General features: G+C 52.5%; 1 protein-coding gene across 3 annotated transcripts in view; it reads right to left on the bottom strand.

Moving 5' to 3' along the window:
* The window catches only part of KIF1A (kinesin family member 1A), a 90,402-nt gene extending 77,708 nt beyond the window's left edge, over positions 1 to 12,694 (bottom strand). The window contains exons 1-2 of one of the 3 annotated variants that reach the window (XM_081493313.1): positions 12,443 to 12,694; positions 8,521 to 8,588 (exon numbers count right to left, since the gene is read on the bottom strand). The gene's annotated coding sequence lies outside the window, so the exon portion shown is untranslated. The remainder of the gene's footprint in view (positions 1 to 8,520; positions 8,589 to 12,442) is intronic. The other 2 variants (XM_081493311.1, XM_081493312.1) reach the window with 2 other exon arrangements.
* Positions 12,695 to 18,159: the final 5,465 nt, after the last annotated feature.

Consider the following 18,159-nt stretch of genomic DNA (forward strand, 5'->3'; position numbering starts at 1 on the left):
GGATCTTTCCAACCCAAGGATTGAACCTGCATCTTCTGCATTGGCAGGCAGATTTATTACCACTGAGCCACGAGGGAAACTTGTAGATTACTAGTCCATGCCCATGTGGTCCAGGCAAAGAAGGCTGAATAATTCCCAAAGCTCAAAGTCAGCAGACATCTGTGCTTCTACCAGTCAGAATACAATTCTTTTGATCCCTCCATCCCAGATGCCCAGCCACTCAGTAGAGACCCCAAATAAATCAAGTTTATCGTGGGCTTAACTATCCCTGGAGTGACATCTACCCTAGAGTAGTTCTAGAAAAGCTGAAAACCAGGCCTTGAAGGATCAAATAAGTCTTCAAACAATTTAACTGCCTAACAAAACAAAGCCAACATTTTTCTTAGAAGAAAGCATAACTCAGATGCTCCACAATGTAGAAATGGCTCGAATTCAATTTTTAAAATGACTACACATGTGCCAAGTTGCAGGCGATGACTATACACAGCAAGATGGAGGACAAGATGATCTGTAACTAGGAGAAAAACTCAGTAGGAACCTGAATTTTCCTATAACCATTAAAGAAATAGATTCAATAGTTTAAAATTCTAACCACCAAAAGAAAATCAGAAGACTCAGACACTTTTTATAAGTGAGTTCTACCATACATACAAAAACACCCAGATATTTCCAATCTTATACAAACTATGTAAGAGAACAAGAAGGAGGGAGGAAAACAGCGGGAAAAAGGTTATATCCCTAACTCATTCACTGAGGCTAAAATGACCTTGGTATCAAATCAGATAAAGAAAATTTGAGAAATTAAGATTTAGACCAATGTCCCTGATAAACATAAGATACAAAAGTTCAAAATCTAGCAAGAAAGTCAAACAGAAAATAAAAAGGATAATGTGATAGGTTTATTTCAGGAATACCAGTATGGTAATATAATGGCTTAACACTAGGATAGCTATTAATAAAATTCACCACATGTCAGATTAAAGGGAAAAATAGGTTAAGTGAAGTTCTCCATAGATACTGAAGAAGTACTCAATAATTTTCAAAACCCATTTATGATAAAACTCTTGGCAATGTGAGGATAAAAGAAAACTTTAATCTCATAATGTGTGTGTGCTAAGTTGCTTCAGTTGTGTCTGACTATGCGACCCCATGGACTGTAGCCCACCAGTCCTCTGTCCAAGGGATTCTCCAGGCAAGAATACTGGAGTGGGTTGACATGTTCTCCTCCAGGGGATCTTCCCGACCCAGGGATTGAACTTGGGTCTCCTGTACTGGCAGGTGGGTTCTTTACTACTGAGCCACTGGGGAAGCCAGTCTCATAATACGTATCTACTAAAAATCTACCCAAATACCATACTTAATGCTGAAATATTGGGGACATTTTCTTTAAATTCAGGAACAAGTTCAGGATACCTACTATCACCACTTTTGTTTAACACTGTAGCAGAGGTTCTTGCCAGAGTGATAAGGCGGGAAGACAGAATAACAGTGGCAAAAGATGGGCTGGAATAGAATAAAACAAACTGTCATTATATGCAGACCATCTGCTTATCTATATGGAAATCAAGAGGATCCATAGACAAATTATTTGAATTAGTGGGAAGGGTCAGCAAAATTGCTAGGAACCAGTCATGTTGGTATGCACTAGAGACAAAGAGTTTAAAAAGTATTTTTTAAGGTATCATTTAAAGAACAACCAAAAGTACAAAAAATGTTTATGGGAATAAATGTAACAAAGGAGACATCATATGGTATAGAAAATCTAAATAAATGAAGAGCTATAATTTGTTCATAAAAAGGAAATTTCAATATCTTAAAAATGTGTATTTTCACCCAGATGAATCAAAACATTCAAATGTAACTTCAAACAAAATCAGGTGGGTTTTTTTTGGTGTGAAACTGAACCGGTTGCTTCTAAGAATTTCTAAATAGTAAAATACTGCAAATACCAATAACAAGCTTGAAGAAACACAAGGAGGCAGAGAGCAACAGGTCCCACTGACAACAAGACTTCATATAAAGCTGAAGGAGTTAACACAAGGTGATGGGGACAAGTAAGTCACCACAATTGTAACGGAGGGGACACCAGAAGCAGACCCGCACACACAGCCTTCTAACATCAGATAAAGGAGGCTTTGCAGGCTGATGAGAAGAGAAAGGGGAGTCGAGAAAACTGGTGTCATGGACTGAATGCCTGTGTCCCCCAAAAGTCCTATGTCGAAATCCTACCCTCTGGGTGATGGCATTAGGAGGCGGGGCGCTTGGGAGGTTACAGTTCATGGGAGGTTATAGCTCGTGACCTTAGAAAGTTCCAGCGGGACTTGCTTCCTGTCTGTGCTCTCAGCCCTGTGAAGGCACAGTGAGTCAGCCATCTGCAGCCCAGAAGAGGGCTCTCACCAGAACCTGGCCATGCTGTACCCTGAGCGCGCTGGTGCCCTGATCCTGGACTTCCAGCTTCAGAACCGTGAGAAAGTAGATTCTGTGGTTTGTAAGCCCCCAGCCTGTGCTGCTGTTCCGTTACAGCAGCCTGGACAGACTAAGACAACTGGCCAGCCATATGGAAAAATACACAATGAGATCCCCTTTTATACCCAGAGTCCACGTTGACTGAAGATTTAAATGTGAATAATACAGTTTCGGAAAAAAACATGCTCGCCTTTAAGAAGGACTTCTAAGCCCATGGAAGATGCCAAAAGGAAAAGTCCAGGCATCAAGATACCATTAAAAGGAGACGTCCATCCACCCAGCCATATGATCAACAAGGACTCACGAGCAGAACATGCAGAGAACAGACAAACTCGAAGAAAAGAGACAAAAAAGGAAAAAATAGGCAAAAAGATATGAACAGGCAAGATCCTTATCTTGCCTTCAGTTCAGTTCAGTCGCTCAGTCGTGTCCGACTCTTTGCGACCCCATGATTGCAGCATGCCAGGCCTCCCTGTCCATCACCAACTCCCGGAGTCCACCCAAACCCATGTTCATCGAGTCGGTGATGACATCCAACCATCTCATCCTCTGTCGTCCCCTTCTCCTCCTGCCCTCAATCCTACCCAGCATTAGGGTCTTTTCCAATGAGTCAACTCTTTGCATGAGGTGGCCAAAGTATTGGAGTTTCAGCTTCAACATCAGTCCTTCCAATGAACACCCAGGACTGATCTCTTTTAGGATGGATTGATTGGATCTCCTTGCAGTCCAAGGGACTCTCAAGAGTCTTCTCCAACACCACAGTTCAAAAGCATCAATTCTGCAGCACTCAGCTTTCTTCACTGTCCAACTCTCACATCCATACATGACTACTGGAAAAACCATAGCCTTGACCAGACGGACTTTTGTTGGCAAAGTAATGTTTCTGCTTTTAAATATGCCAGCTAGGTTGGCCATAACCTTCCTTCCAAGGAGTAAGTGTCTTTTAATTTCATGGCTGCAGTCACCATCAGCAGTGATTTTGGAGCCCCCAAAAATAAAGTCTGACACTGTTTCCACTGTTTCCCCATCTATTTCCCATGAAGTGATGGGACCACATGCCATGATCTTAGTTTTCTGAACGTGGAACTTTAAGCCAACTTTTTCACTCTCCTCTTTCACTTTCATCAAGAGGCTCTTTAGTTCTTTTTCACTTTCTGCCATAAGGGTGGTGTCATCTGTATATCTGAGGTTATTGGTATTTCTCCCGGCAATCTTGATTTCAGCTTGTGTTTCTTCCAGCCCAGCGTTTCTCATGATGTACTCTGCATATAAGTTAAATAAGCAGGGTGACAATATACAGCCTTGACGTACTCCTTTTCCTATTTGGAACCAGTCTGTTGTTCCATGTCCAGTTCTAACTGTTGCTTCCTGACCTGCATACAGGTTTCTCAAGAGACAGGTCAGATGGTCTGGTATGCCCATCTCTTTCAGAATTTTCCACAGTTTATTGTGATCCACACAGTAAAAGGCTTTGGCATAGTCAATAAAGCAGAAATAGGTGTTTTTCTGGAACTCTCTTGCTTTTTTGATGATCCAGAGTATATTGGCAATTTGATCTCTGGTTCCTCTGCCTTTTCTAAAACCAGCTTGAACATCTGGAATTTCACGGTTCACATATTGCTGAAGCCTGGCTTGGAGAATTTTGAGCATTACTTTACTAGCATGTGAGATGAGTGCAATTGTGCAGTAGTTCGAGCATTCTTTGGCATTGCCTTTCTTTGGGATTGGAATGAAAACTGACCTTTTCCAGTCCTGTGGCCACTGCTGAGTTTTCCAAATTTGCTGGCATATCGAGTGCAGCACTTTCACAGCATCACCTTTGAGGATTTGAAAGAGCTCAACTGGAATTCCATCACCTCCACTAGCTTTGTTCGTAGTGATGCTTTCTAAGGCCCACTTGACTTCACATTCCAGGATGTCTGGCTCTAGGTGAGTGATCACACCATCGTGATTATCTGGGTCGTGAAGATCTTTTTTGTACAGTTCTTCTGTGTATTCTTGCCACCTCTTCGTAATATCTTCTGCTTCTGTTAGGTCCATACCATTTCTGTCCTTTATCGAGCCCATCTTTGCATGAAATGTGCCCTTGGTATCTCTAATTTTCTTGAAGAGATCTCTAGTTTTTCCCAATCTGTTGTTTTCCTCTATTTCTTTGCATTGATCACTGAAGAAGGCTTTCTTATCTCTCCTTGCTATTCTTTGGAACTCTACATTCAGATGGGAATATCTTTCCTTTTCTCCTTTGCTTTTCGCTTCTCTTCTCTTCCCAGCTATCTGTAAGGCCTCCTCAGACAGCCATTTTGCTTTTTTGCATTTCTTTTCCATGGGGATGGTCTTGATCCCTGTCTCCTGTATAATGTCACGAACCTCTGTCTATAGTTCATCAGGCACTCTGTCTATCAGATCTAGTCCCTTAAATCTATTTGTCACTTCCACTGTATACTCATAAGGGATTTGATCTAGGTCATACCTGAATGGACTAGTGGTTTTCCCTACTTTCTTCAATTTAAGTCTGAATTTGGCAGTAAGCAGTTCATGATCTGAGCCACAGTCAGCTCCCAGTCTTATTTTTGCTGACTATATAGAGCTTCTCCATCTTTGGCTGCAAAGAATATAATCAATCCGATTTCGGTGTTGACCATCTGGTGATGTCCACGTGTAGAGTCTTCTCTTGTGTTGTTGGAAGAGGGTGTTTGCTATGACCTGTGTGTTCTCTTGGCAAAACTCTATTAGCCTTTGCCCTGCTTCATTCTGTACTCCAAGGCCAAATTTGCCTGTTACACCAGGTGTTTCTTGACTTCCTACTTTTGCATTCCAGTCCCCTATAATGAAAAGGACATCTTTTTTGGATGTTAGTTCTAGAAGGTCTTGTAGGTCTTCATAGAACCATTCAACTTCAGCTTCTTCGGCGTTACTGGTTGGGGCATAGGCTTGGATTACTGTGATATTGAATGGTTTGCCTTGGAAACGAACAGAGATCATTCTATCATTTTTGAGATTGCATCCAAGTACTGCATTTTGGACTCTTGTTGACCATGATGGCTACTCCATTTCTTCTAAGGGATTCTTGTCCACAGTAGTAGATATAATGGTCATCTGAGTTAAATTCACCCATTCCAGTCCATCTTAGTTTGCTGATTCCTAGAATGTCGACATTCACTCTTGCCATCTCCCGTTTGACCACTTCCAATTTGCCTTGATTCATGGACCTAACATCTTGCCTTACAGGACAAGATACTCAACCACAACAGTAATTAAGAAAGTATTGTTTAAAACTACAGCCATCAGGTCAACATTAAAACATCTGCAACCCCAGCTGTTGTGAGGATATAACAATAGGATCTTAGGGATCATGGGGGAAAAGTTTGTTGGTTCAACCACTTTCAGAACAACAGGGCGATTTCCTGTAAGGCTGCAGACCCCGTGGCCAGCAGCTGTACAACTGGAGATGTGCATGAGCGCAGGAGGTGGGAGGGAGGGAACGGAGGTGCCTAACTGACCCCAGACCGGAGACCGCTCAGTCACACAGGAGCGCTGTCCAGACGTGAAAGTGGATGAAGCATCCTGGGGAATCGACAACTTGATTCAGAGAGGAGCAGACAAATGTGCACCGTGAGGTCAGCCCACAGAGACCACGACCGGCACCCTGCTGAGAGCAGGGGAAACAACGGAGCTCCGAGAACGCTGACACCAAATTCAGGGTGGTGGGGACGCCCCAGGTCAGGGGTCCAACCGACTGATGCTGAGGCCTCGGCGTGAAGCCCCAGCATGTCAGCACTGGGGACAGAGCCCTGCCCGTCTCTGTGGGCCCGTCTGCAGGGTGGCTAGGACAGGCCCTCCTCCTCCCCTCGTGAGGATCATGGGCCCAGGAGTGGGGAGTGAGGCTGAAGAGGGGCCCTGGGTGCAAGTCTGCCTGCAGAACCTCCACACCAGTGGGGAGACCCTCACCCCCCTCCCTGCCCCCACCCACAGAGGCCCAGGGCTGCCAACACTGGGGGCGAACAGCGGCAGGTTCTCCTCTGCAGAAATGGGAGAAAACACCCAGGAAGGACGAGGCCTTCTGTGTGGGCGCGGCCCTCCAGACTCTGGCACTGGGGCACAGCTTGGCTCACAGCTGCCAACCTTTCACCTAAAGCAGACCTGCTAGCGGCACCCCACCCCCCTGCAAGACAGTGGGAACACATCGACTCCCCAACAGGGCCCCTAACATGAATGGCCCAAGGCCTTCCACACGCATGAGGGGAGGAACAGCTTCAGCATAAAATAAAGCAGCGGAGAACAGGCCCTGCGAGAAAGAGAAACACCTAAACAAACAAAGAACCTCTCTGAGCTTACTCAGAATGTTTCTCCAAGCAAGAACAGGGTGCTATGAAACGGGGGCTCCCAGAGACAGGGAAGATGGGGCTCCTAGTGATAAATACTGTAAATGCTGAAACACACAATTCCCCCAGAGAACTCCAAAATGAAGTCCAAAAATTGTCCAGAAAATAGGACATAAAACACAAAGGACACAGAACGAGAGAAGACCAGAACACTGAAGACCAATGCATGAACTCGAGGAAGAAAACAGAAAAAATGAAAGGGGAGAAATGTGAACAGACAGAAGAATAAAGACTGTCTTCCATTGAAAGGCCCCACTGAACACCCATAAACACATAAACCCACACCAAACTCGTCCACGTGGCTGGTCAGGAATCCACAGATGAAGAGAGGATGCTCAGAGATCCAGGGAGGAAAGCCAAGTTGCTGACGAAGACTTCTCTTGAGCGAAAGGATGCAGGTGAGGATGACAAAGCCTTCAGCATGAGTTACTGACAAGAAGGGCCCCAGAGGGAGCAGCGACCCAGCGGGAGGACAGAGCAAAGAAGCTCTCAAGCAGCCAAGGGCTCATCACCCTTTTCAGGAAGTCACACAAGGATGTGCTCCAGCAAAAGCAATACAGGAAGCCAAGAAAGCAGCCGCTCTGGGGCCCATCAAACCGAGACTCCAGCCCAGGGGATGCAGAGAGCAGCAGGAGGGAGGCGGTTTCCGGGGCGAGGATGCCAGGAAAGAGGGCACTCAGCAGAAGAGAGGGAGTGACTGAGAAGCTGGGGGAGGGTGAGGACAAAGGAAATGCATTCAGTAACTAGGGAGAGCTGAGCTCTGCCCTGATCTGGGCCTGGCCCCCACATCACCGCTCAGTCTGGAGCTGCCATCCTCCCGGGCAGCGGGGCCTCGGCCAGGGTACAGCCCTGGCCCCAGAAGCAGGTGGACGTGAGGACCGGTGACACGAGCTGCTGGGAAACCGCGTGCTCCAGCCCCACAAAGGCCTCCCAGAAGCATGGTCCCCACTGACCCACAGATCTTGGGCCTCGATGGTCGAGCCCTGCCCCTCACCCTCCTGGCTTGAGCTAATGACAGATGGAGAAGGGAGCTGAGGCCCACTGAGCGTTACTGGCAGGGCTGGGCCTGGAGGGGGGCACAGGACTCCTGACACCCTGCGCATCATCGGCGCCTCCCAGGCCAGGACGAGGGCTGGGCGGGGCAGGGGTCTGCAGGGGGCTGGGCCTGGGCGACGCCCCACCCCCGTCCTGGAGCAGCGTCTCAGGACCGCAGGCCGCCCGAAGGGGAGCCGCAGAGACCACCCCCACCACCCATAGAGCGGTGGCTGCTGCTGCCCCGGGCCCACAGGAAATGGATCCTCCGGCAGCAGCGACTGGCCCAGCGAGAAAGCGGCACCTACTGAGCACCTGCCAGCTGCTGGTGAGGCTCCGTGCTGGCACCGCGCTGGCTGGGGGCGGGTGGCAATGAGGGGCAGAACGCACTACAAGAGCCCCGTCTTTGGAGTCAGAAGCAGCTGGGGTAGGTTCCCAGGTCACCGGCCTTCCCAGGAGCCTCAGCCTCGGAATCTGGAAAATGCGGGCGACGCTGCCTGCCCGTCTGGGTGTTGGGAGCACAGGCCGAGGGGGCGCACAGAGGTGTACAGTGCAGCCCGCCCCGCATCCGTGTTCACGTCCTCCTCCCTGATCCGTGTGACCTACCCACAGGGGCTGGGGTGGCCCTCCTGGTGCTTACCGCAGGCTTCAGGGGGCTGGAGCCCGGGAGCGGGGCAGTGGGGGGAGCCGGTGTGGGTGTGGAGGCTCCTGGGGAGAAAGAGGACCAGGGAGGAACAAGCCGGGTAAGGGCTGCAGTCTGTGTGTGTGAGTATGTGAGTGTGTGCGCGAGAGGGTGTGTATGTGTGAGTATGTGAGAGACAGTGTGAGTGTGTGTGTGGGTGTCAGAGTGTGTGTGTGTGAAAGACGGTGTATGTGTGTGTGCACGCATGTGTGAGGGGTGTGTGTCAGAGTGTGAGTGTGTGCGAGTGTGTGTGAGGGAGTGTGTGTGTGAGAGAGTGGGTAGGTGTGAGTGTAAGAGTGTGTGGGGGTGTGGGTGTGAGTGTAAGAGTGTGTGGGGGTGTGAGTGTGTGTGGGTGTGGGTGTGAGTGTAAGAGTGTGTGTGGGTGTGGGTGTGAGTGTAAGAGTGTGTGTGAGTGTGGGTGTGAGTGTAAGAGTGTGTGTGAGAGGATGGGTGGGTGTGAGTGTAAGAGTGTGTGTGGGGGGGGTGTGTGAAGGGGTGTTTGTGTGAGAGAATGTGTGTGTGTGTGACTGTGTGAAAGTGACTGAGTGTGTCTCCGGGTAGCGCTCCAGTCTGCCCAAGGGCGATGCGGAGCAGAGTGAGGAGTGAGAAGAGGCGGCCAGGCCCCTCGTCCCCCCCAGACCCCCAGGAGCCCTGACCCCGAAGGAGCCACCCCGCCCACCGGCGCCCGCGCGGGGGCGTGGCGTGGAGGGGCGTGGCCGGGGGCGGGGCTCGGCCCAGAGCTGAGCCAGGATTAGGAGAGTAAATCCCGGGAGGCTTTAGAGAGGAGCGGACGGTGTGTCCCCCTCCATCCGGGTGGCACCTGCCAGGCTGCCAGGGGCGGGGGAGGGGGGCGGCGGGGGTGGGGAGCCAGCTCGGGTGGTGTGGGTGGGAGAGCCAAAGCCCGCAGCGGGGCTAGGGGAAAACGCAGAGGGCTCAGGAGGTTCGGCCTCCGCTGACCGCTGACCTTGATGGTGCCCTCCCCTGTCCAACGTCTCAAACACAGCGACCCCTTCACCGAGGTCCTGAGGCTCTAGGCCGGGGGCGCTAGGGGAGCCTGGGGTCACCCCTGGACCAGAAGCCAGGGTCCTGGCGGTGCTCCGGTCCTGGCTTACAACACAAACCTGCTGGAGCAGGTGGGGCAGGAAGCACGTGCCTGCCAATCACCCATCTGCCATCTCGCCGCCCCCCACCCTGGGCTGCCTGTGCGGGTGACGCCAGGCGGGAAAGGTCCCCTCAGCGAAGGGGACAGGCCCAGCGGCCTGCCCGTGTGCCTGGGCACCCCAGCCGCGCAGAGAGCTTGAGGGAGGGCACGGCCCTCAGAGTTCTCGGAGGGGCGCCCGGTTGTGGGGCAGGGGAGACGGTGCGGGTGGCACACCGGGTAGGGGTGGGCAGCCCGGGCCTTTGGGCCTAAGAATACTGAGTGGAGAGCGCTCTGAGGAGCACCCAGGACTGGGCACGAGGGTGACCCCAGCCAGCTGCTCTCCATCCCAGGGGAGGCAGGCCAGGCCCCTCCAGGCTGGTAAGGACTGAAGGACTGGTCAGTCAGTCCTAAAGGCCAGGGTGGGGTTCCCGGTCCCCTGACAGCAGGACCTGCGCCCTGCTCACCCACCTTGGCTGGCCTATTTGAGCTGAGGGGGCCTGCTCCTGAGGCTGGGGACCCCCATCTCCACCTCCCCCTCCACCTCCACAGACTCAGGTCTGTCCCCCATTCCTGGTCCCTCCCCCAACCCCATCCCACCTCCCTGCTCTGCTTCCGAAGGCTGCGGTCAGCCCTGGGTCAGCAGCGGTGACACCCAGGGACTGAAGGGGGCCGAGGTTGGTGGCCGGGGCCCCTCTGCCCGGTGCGTCCGCTGAGTCCCAGCTTGGCCATGCACCAGCCTCCACCTGGCTGTGTGTGGCCGGCCCCGCGGGAGGTCGCAGGAGGGCAGTCTGTGGGCAGGGGTGGGCGGAAGGAAAGACACGCAGGAGGGCAGCGCCTGTGGCGGGCACCCGCAAGCCCTCCTCAGGGGGCCTCCTGGGAGCCCTGGGGCTGAGGACCCTGACTCCACATCGGAGACTCCTCAGGAGGGCCTCCTGGGAGCCCTGGGGCTGAGGACCCTGACTCCACATCGGAGACTCCGTCTCCCTGTGGACCACATCCCGCAGACAGCCCTCCACCACCCTCAGCTCCAGGCGCAGCACGCGATGAGCTTCGAGCCCCTCCCTGGCTGGGACCCGGCCCCCTCACCAGCCTTCACAGCCCAGGAAACGGACTGTCCTCGTTCACTCCATCTCCCGCTCCCAGTCAGTGGCCTCTTTGCAACGGTCAGCCCCAGAAGGTTCCTGAGCCTTGACCGCAGTTAAGTGCAGACCTGAGACCCGGCCCGGCCCGCAGCATCCTCCACCCTACACCGCAGACGCTGCAGGCGCCGCGCCCGCCTCATTCCTGACCCCGCGCCCCGCGGCCAAAGCCGGGGCGGGTGGCCAACCACACCTGCAAAATGGCCGCCGCAGGTACGGCCCCCGCCCCCACTCCAGACCCCAGCGGCTCGCTCAGGGGGCTGGGCACGCGTAAAGGACCCCTTACAACCCGAGAGCGGGGGGCGGGGCGGGGGTCGGAGGCGGCGGTGCTGCAGAAGCGCGCTGGGCGTCGCGCCGACTCCCCGGGGTCAGGACGCAGACAGCCCTGCGCGCACGGGCCTCCCCGCACCACCGCCTCCCCTTTGCCTTAACGGGCTTCTACCCCAGCAACGCTGGCATCCCCGGGAGGGGCGGCCGCCTGGGGCGGGGTCCGCGGGTCTCGGCGGGAGAGCCCCCATTCCCGGGAACGTGGGCGCGCGTCGCGCCCGCGCCCGGCGGGCCCCATGACTCGGCATTCCCTCCTTCCCTCCCCCTCCCCGCCCTGCGGCCCGCGGTCCCCCCGCCCACCCAGCTCCGGGCAGACGGCGGACCCTCCCTCCCCGCCGGGATGCTGTCCGGGCCCCTCCCCGAGCGCGAGAGATGCCTGCTGGGTCTGCGGGAGAGCGAGGGCGAGAGGCGGCTTAAAGGACGAGCCAAATGGGCTCCGCGGCGGCGCCCCTGTCACCCGAGCCCCGGCGCCCGGGGAGCGCCTCCAGCCGAGACGTCGCGGCCCCGCAGCCCCCTCCCCTCCTGCCGCCGGGCCACACCTGTTACTGGGGCGCCGGCTGCGTGGATGCAAGCCGTGTCCGCAGGCGGGCCCTCCCAAACCGTGGGGCTTTCAGGAAGGGAGAAGGGGTCTCTTGGGAGGAGGACGCGACCTAGGTTGGGCCCTGGGCAGTCCCAGTGGCGCGCACCAAGCCGGCGGCCAGCCCTCTCGCCGCAGCCCCCGCCCGCCCGTTTTGCTCTCCGCTCCAGCATCCGCCCTCCCCCACCCCGGGGACCAGGGCCCCTGCCTGCGCCCCGCCGCCCGGGACACCCTCCCCTCCGGCCGGGCCGCGCCAGCCGCGCCCCCTCCCGGGTGCCCCTTCCGCCTCTCTCCCCTTTGCTCCATCCATCCCCTCCCCCGCCGGTGCAGACCCAGCCCGGGCCGCATCCCGGGTTTGGGCTCCAGCCCGAGCGAGTGGAAGATCGGGGAAGCGGGAGGGTTTATCGAGATGCTGCCAGTTGCCTGCGCCCTCCCCGGAGCGACCCCGCCCGCGCCAGACCAGCGTCGCCCTGCAGCCGGGGCCGCAACCAAAGCGCCTCTCCAGAGGGCAGTGCCTCGCTGCGCAAGAAGGGCGGACACCCCTGAATTTGCCCCATTGTTCTCCGCAGGGGCGGGGGAGGGTCTGGGGAAGGGAAGGGGCCGCGCCGGGGGCTCCGGACGCGAGCTCCCCGCCCGGGGAGCGCTGGACGCAGGTGCGGGATGCGGCCCTGGAGGCCCGGCGAGCCGCGGCCCTACCTCTCCGGCGTCACTGGCGGCGGCGGCGCGGCATGAGCACCGGCAGGGGCGCGGGTCCCGAGCGAGCGCAGAGCGGCTGCTGCTCCCCGGCTGCGCTGGGCGCTCTGACGGCGGCACCGCGTGACGGCTGCGGGCCCCCGGCCTGGCCCGCCCCGCGCCCCTCCCGCCGCGCTGGTTGGCTGCGCGCGGCGCCCGAGCCCCAGCCGCCAGCTGGTTTGTCGCGCGGGGAGAGGGACGGGCGTCGCGGCCGCCGCGGGGCCGGAGGGGGCTGGGGCCGGAGAAGGCTGGGGCCTGGGTGTGACATCACCGCTGACGGGCGGCGCCCTGGTGGGGAGGTGGGAGCCCCGCAGCCCAGCCCGGACGCGCCGCCCCCTCCTCTAACGCACCCCCAGCTCACGGGGCAACCCCGAGGCCCCGCTACCACCCACCTGCATTTGCCCGCGTACCCAGCGCGCCTGGCCTTCCCCAGCTCGGACCCCTTTCGAGTGAAACCACTAAATCTCCACCTGCCCCACCCGCGATGCCGGCAGCACAAACGCATCGACGCAGAGAGACAAACTCGGGTGGGCTCCTCGCTCGGGGAGGGGGCGTGGGGGTGTGAGGGGTGTGGGGACACGGACTCCTAGGTGTAACAGGTGGGTTTTTCGATCGCTCCTGGCGTTTGGCCAGAGCATCGCAGACAGCCCTCAGCGCGGGGATGATGCAACCGGCCGGCCAGCGGGCCTGCCGCCTCTCCTCCCGTCATGCCTTGGGTGGAGACCCCCACCATCCTCTCGCCCCCACGCCCCCGTCCCCACACCCTGTTTCTGCAGCTCAGCTCGCTGAGACCAAGTCACTGGTGGCCCTTGGTCCACAACGGCAAACCCCAGCCTTCGTCAGCCCCCCGGCCGGAAAGCAGGTCATCGGGGACAGACTGGCATCTCCGCGTGCCACCGACCTCCATTCGCAGCCCCGCCGCTGGGCAATTTTGACAAAGCCTCCGGCCAGCTCACCCACCGGAACTGCGGCGACGTCATGCCGCCCCCTTCCCACGCAGCCCCTGGCGCCTGTATCCTTCATCCCCAGGGCCAAGCCTCTGCAGCGTCCAGCAGGTGCCAGGCGCTACCCCAAGGGTTTGCTCAGTTAACCATTTAATCCTCACCCGGCGCGTAAGGGAGATGCTTCACCTCCACGTGCAGCCTCTGTGGGGCCTGGGCCTTGAAAGTGGCGAGGACGCAGGCACATACAACCACCCTAACCTCCAAAGCCCCAGAGAGCCTCTGCTTCCTGGAACTACCTGCATAAAAGAGGAATTATTGTTCCTCCAAATTTTTGGTGGAAACAGCAGAACTATGTGGGCCCCAAGGAGAAGGATCTTTTATCGTTCCCTCTGTTTCATACTTATTCCTCTGGTCAAGTGCTCTATTTCTTGAGCCAAATGTGGCATGTTTCTAGGAATTAATCCATTTCACTGAGATTTTAGACTATTCTTATATCTACTGCTTTGAACCTTTAAACCATTTGTAAACCTTTTAAATTTCTGACCCTTTTAAAGCCACAAAATTCCTTCCACAGCACTGCCTTAGCAGAGTCTCACAAAATTTGGATAAGCAATGTTTTCATTTCCTTCAGATCTGAATATTTCTTTTTAAAATATTTATTCATTTGGCTGCATCAGGTAAATTTGACAGGTTCAGAATGAAGGTCAAGGAGTCTCCCTGTTTCTGGCTGGAGGTTGCTGCCCTTCTTCCTTCCTGCAGACAGGTTCTGCAATCATCAGACCTGTGTATCAGAAATGTCCACAGCATAACAAACCTCCTTGCTTTCACCTCATTGCATTATGGAAAGGAGGCCACCCTCAGAGACTGGGAGCCACACACAGCTTGCAATCTAAATAACATTAAAATGATCCCATACCTTGACTAAATTTTCTGGAATGCAAGGATGGTTCAGTATTAAGGACTCCATCAGTATATCTACCATTGTAGTAAGTCAAAGGATAAAAAGAAATAGGATTATTTTAGTAGATGTTGAAAGGCTTTTGACCAAAGGGCCACCCACTTTTTGGTTAAAAAGCAAGTAATTACACCCTTTGGGGAAAAGATGCCTTCTTTCACTTGAGGAAAAGCAGCCCTTCAGGGTCTTGGAGGATGAGAGTCTAGCCAGGATTAGTGTCTGGCTTCATTCTTCATCAGCTGTGCGACTCTAGGTAAGTTCACCAGCACCTGTGTCTGTCACCTCTCCTGCAGGTGGGATAAGAACAGTGCCAACCTCAAAAGGCAGTGATGAGGATTCGTGTGTGCAGTGCTGGGTCCGGGGCTGGGCACACAGCAAGCCCAGTCCAAACAGTAGCTGTAATGGTGAAGCAGCAAAAGCATTCCCATTTAAAGAGGGATGTGCACTGTTGTCTCTGGTTTATTTAGAAGTATCAGCCAGTGCAATTATAAAGAGGGAAAAAAGGTTAAAACATTGAAGCAAAAAAGAAACAAAATTATCAATATTTGCAGATGATGTAATTCTCTACCAAGAAAATTTCAGGGACGAGTGGAAAGCTATGGGAAACAGTATGTTAATGGGAAGGTAAGAAAAATTATTACCAAGAAGACAACAGTTTCCATAAAAACAAACCATAACCAATTAGAGCTTATAATGGAGGAATCCAATCACAGCACCGAGGGAGGCAAAACGCCCGGAAATAACAGGAAATGATGGAGGGATCCAATCACAGCAGCACCAAGGAAGGTAAAACGCCCGGAAATAACAGGAAATGTACAGGCTTCCTGTTTATAAAGAAAGTACATAGGAAAACTTCGAAAATCCATGAAAAGAGATCAATTAGTGGAAAAGCATTGTATACTCTTGGAAAGGAAGAATTATATTGCTTAAGGTCCAGTTTTCCCTAAATTATGAGACTGCTGCGCTGCCTTCTGCGCTAAGAGGGCAGGTCAGTTTTCCTAAATTAAAGCTACACATTTGTCGCCGTCTCAAGTGTTCTTGCCTGGAGAATCCCAGGGACGGGGGAGCCTGGCAGGCTGCCGTCTATGGGGTCACACAGAGTCGGACACGACTTGCCATCTCAAGTTAAAGAAAAGACAGACGTGAAAGACTAGGGAGGAAGTTTGTTAGAAAAAGAGTGAAGAGGATTTGCCCAATTAGATATTAAAACATATCATGAAACTCTAATAATTAAAAAGATTACAGTATTAAAGGAAATAGATCAAAAGTTTATGATAAAGTCATCATTTCAAAAAGTTTGAAGAAAATAGATGATTTTTATAACTGGTGCAGGATAATATGGGAAATATATAAAGTTGGATCCCCCTTGACACAACATCAAGATAAATTTCCAACGAGGTAAATATTTATCTGTAACAATGACATTTTAGGAGACCAGAATGCAGTGTGAATGGATGCACTCAGCATCTCAGTGTGCAGAAATCAGGATGCATAAGCTGATTGCCCCAAAGAAGACAGAAGGACTACATAAAAATTAAGCATCAACTAATAAAAACAATAATTTAAAAAAACAAACATCTACATGGCCAAAACATCATAAACAAAGCCGAGAGACCAACCCCACCCTGGAAAAATATTTCAAAACATATGACGATGAAAGGAACTTCCTAAAGGAGTAAAAAGCTTTTATAAACTAATAGCAAAAATTGTAAGTAACCACCAGAGAAATGGCCAGGAACTATGAAGGGATGAAGGGATGCTACAGAAAGAAAATTGCTCAATAAGCGAAGAGAGTCATACTTAAAGAAATGCAGGTCAAAACCGTGCGATATTTTTTCTGACCTAGCGGACTGTCTGAAACGTAAATGTTGGGTGACACTTGTGTGGTGAGGGAGTGGGGAGATGAGCCCTCTGCACTGAGGCTGCAGTTGGCACCAGCTGTGTAAGTTCCCTAAATGTGTCTGCGTTTAAGGTGCCCCTCTCCTTGATTCAGTAATCCCATGGCTAGAAATTTGCCTAAGGTATCTACATATGAAAATTTCCCCCAAGAAACAAAATAAGCAAGGGGTTCACCCATGGGCACTGGCTAAGTGCATCAGGGTGAACAGGAGCGATTTCTCTGATGCTACTGAAAAGAATGAGTCTTAAAAGTTATGCACTGATGTGGAAACATCAGCAAGATGTTTGCTAAATTATTTAAAAGGAGCACAGGAGAGTGTGCATAATATACCCCACCAATCATAAGAAACTGTTAGCAGTGTTTGCCATGGCAGAGGCTACTGTTGGGGAGGGAAGCCAAGGGTACATTCATATATATATTCCTGTGTATGTAGTTTGAATGATCTCATCATATTCAGGCATATTTTTGTAGGTCAATGGCACTACCTAAGAGTAGGCATTAAGACCCATTTTCATTTTTCACTTTTTTGGGTACCATTTGCAATACTAATAAATACTACATTAAATCATTTAAGTTTTAAAAATCTTATCAAAGCTGTAGACTTCCATAAGGCTGAGAAACATAGAAAGGCCCCAGTCCATCCAAATACTACATTAAGTTATATAAAATTGCTGATGCTTAACTATTTTTGATTATGAAAAATAGTCATTTTAAATAGTTTAGCCTCATAAGAATGTTGTAGAAAAAAGTATATCACAAAATTCAAAATACACAAACCAAGTCCTTGCAAAGAGGAAAGAAAAACAACCCAGGTGACACAAACCAAAAGGGAACTACAAACTGTGGTGTTGGCTACATCAAGGTGAGCTGCTACAGCGGGTGGGGATGGTAATGTCTGGGCAGCAACTGGGCAGGTGCAGAGGGGGCCAGGTGACTCAGGTGGATAAGGAGTCCAGCTGAAGGAACTCTGTGGGCAGGATGGAAGGTCAGAAAAACGACTGTCCAACACGGGTCATCCTTGGGGCCTGAACCTACTTGATTGAGTCCTCTGAGCAAAGTTGGGAAGAAAAGGGTTGGGCCGGGGCTCCTGCCTGGCGGGCAACCAAAATCTAGGTGAAGTCGTGGCTCAGCAGAAAAGCCAAGGGTCGGTAATGGGGTTGGGGAAGAGGGAGGAGGCGCAGCCTGTGACCTGTGCTTGAGAAGGATCCCTGAAATTTCAGAAGGAGGAATAGAGTATTGAAACAATATTTGCATAAGTACTGGCTTAGACTTTTCCAGAATTGTAGAGAGAAGTTCTTAGTGAGGAATCAGTTCAGTTCAGTCGCTCAGTCGTGTCCGACTCTCTGCGACCCCATGAATTGCAGCACGCCAGGCCTCTCTGTCCATCACCAACTCCCGGAGTCTACCCAAACCCATGTTCATCGAGTCGGTGATGCCATCCAACCATCTCATCCTCTGTCGTCCCCTTCTCCTCCCACCCCCAATCCTACCCAGCATTAGGGTCTTTTCCAATGAGTCAACCCTTCGCATGAGGTGGCCAAAGTATTGGAGCTTCAGCTTCAACATCAGACCTTCCAATGAACACCCAGGATTGATCTCTTTTAGGATGGATTGATTGGATCTCCTTGCAGTCCAAGGGACTCTCAAGAGTCTTCTCCAACACCACAGTTCGAAAGCATCAATTCTGCGGCGCTCAGCTTTCTTCACCGTCCAACTCTCACATCCATACATGACCACTGGAAAAACCATAGTCTTGACTAGACGGACTTTTGTTGGCAAAGTAATGTCTCTGCTTTTAAACATGCTATCTAGGTTGGCCATAACCTTCCTTCCAAGTAGTAAGCGTCTTTTAATTTCATGGCTGCAGTCACCATCAGCAGTG

Source organism: Giraffa tippelskirchi, chromosome 5, assembly GCF_054371585.1.
Source record: "Giraffa tippelskirchi isolate mGirTip1 chromosome 5, T2T-mGirTip1v1.2.pri, whole genome shotgun sequence".
Lineage (NCBI taxonomy): Eukaryota > Metazoa > Chordata > Mammalia > Artiodactyla > Giraffidae > Giraffa > Giraffa tippelskirchi.